Here is a 2274-nt window from a genome sequence, read left to right on the forward strand (position 1 = left end):
CCCGGGTGCAACTAATCTTGAGCTACGGACGAGGCAGCAGTAGACGCTCAGCCCAGGCGTACAGCTCCCATCTGTTGGTGGCGCCCAGAACTACCACTACAGGAGCCTCCTTCAGATTTACTTTTTCACTCTTATTAAATGAACTGTGTTATCTGTGGTATATTTATTTTATGATTAATACGATTTTTTTTATCAGATTTATTTATACAGATATACATATTTACAAGATTAAATTATATAAGAGTGCTTCACTTTCATTTGTGGAGACTCGATGACCCATCCACGACTGGAGCGAAAGGGAAAGTAGGGTGAAGATCGCCTGCCTTTTTTTGGACGTGGACAAAACAATGTAATTTACCTGCCAAAGATTGCAAAATACTGAGTCCCACGGAATCTTCCGGGTCACCAGCATCACGAGGACCTATGAGATTATACCCAACACCAGATTATGACAGTTGGAAACAAATAGCAGCGAGTGGTAGCGGTTCCTGCTCCACCTCTCTCTCCTTGAGATGTTATGGTCTCCCGGGCTTATAAGGTGGTGATGCAGGCACGCCACGACACTCACTGTTGTGTTGTTGTTCTTGTTGTTGCAGTGCATTTATGTGTTCGAGCATTACTGAAGATCAACATATTTAACGCTTTCCCAGTTGATTTTACTAACGCATACATCGATACGGTCTTAGAGAAGCTGATGAACCTATCGACACCCCAGCTAACATAACGTAATTGCAACGTTTCTAAAAAGTTGTATAACGATGAGATGGTTTGTGTCTAATGTTGGCACAACATTGTGGCAACGAAGGTAAATCACCTAATATAAAACTTTTTGTATAACGCTTAATAAACGTAACAGTGATTATGAACCATTATTCTTTTATCCTCTTCACCACTGATCGGCTCGTTAACCGCTTGGGCGATCGGTCACATCTCTGTTACGCACTGTTGGCAAGTACTGGGCATGCACCGGCTCCTGAATGTACCTGAACCTGCTCCAGTGTTGGTCAAGTCTGATCTTGAAAGAGCGTACACTCGGTGCCGTCACAACACTCTCTGGTAAATTGTTCCAAGAGCTTACAACCCTCACTCCGAAAAAGCTTACTCTCACAGTTTTCTCGACTTTTCGGCTTCTTCAATCTTGAGCTGTGACCCCTTGAGGGGCGAGTGTCCGCCAGCTCCAAGTAAAAATACTCGACTGAGTAGTGCCCCTTGAGATGCTTATACACCTCAATTAGGTCGCCCCTTGCCCGTCTGTAGTATAAGCTAGGCAAGTTCAGGCACTCCAATCTCTCAGGGTAGCTGAGGTGCCGAAGTGCAGGCTCCAGTCTGGTTGCCCTCCTTTGAACATTTTCAACCAACTGACAGTCCCTAGCATATCTCGGGGACCAGACGGGGTGACAGTACTCCAGATGGGGAAGCACTTCACTCCTGAAGGTTCGTTACGAGGGACGGACCGTCTAGATATCTAAACGACCTTCTTATAAGACCCAATAATTTATTTGCCTGATTTACCTTCTTCTCGCAATAGCCCGAGAACTTCAGCTCATTGTCAACATACACACCTAGGTCCTTCTCACATTCAGTCTCAAATAGTGGAGTTTCTTCATCCCGTTGGGACATATGATACGCCTCCTTACCGTTGGTACGCCCCAGGTGCATCCTCTTACACTTCGTGACATTGAATCTCAGCAGCCATTTCTTCGACCATTCTTGGAGCTCACAGAGATCCTTCTGCAGCTCTTCACAGTCCGCATGATACTTGATTTCCCGAAATAACTTGGCGTCATCGGCAAACATTTGTATGGAGGAGTGTACAACGTCAGGCATGTCATTTATGAAACAAACAAACAACAGCGGGCCCAATACACTGCCCTGTGGTACCGAACTTGTTACAGGTACAGATGATGATTTCGTGCCATTAATCACCACACACTGCTTGCTGTCATGTAGAAAGTCTTCTTTCCATGTTAGGACATTTCCCCGAATTCCGTACCCTTCCAGTTTGATTTTCAGCCTTTCGTGGGATACACTGTCGAAAGTCTTGGCAAAATCTAGGTATATATTGTCGATATTACCACCCCGTTCCAGAATATGGGTCCAAATATCCAATACCTTGAGCAATTGTGTTAAGCAAGAGCGCCCCGGCATAAAACCGTGTTGGCAATCCTTTACAAGGTTGTTTCGTAGTAGATGTTCCATCGCGGCATCTCTGATAATACTCTCAAGTACTTTACATATTATGCTGGTCAGGCTCACCGGTCTATAGCTGTTCGT

The sequence above is a fragment of the Homarus americanus genome, unplaced genomic scaffold, assembly GCF_018991925.1.
Source record: "Homarus americanus isolate GMGI-L3 unplaced genomic scaffold, GMGI_Hamer_2.0 scaffold41027, whole genome shotgun sequence".
Lineage (NCBI taxonomy): Eukaryota > Metazoa > Arthropoda > Malacostraca > Decapoda > Nephropidae > Homarus > Homarus americanus.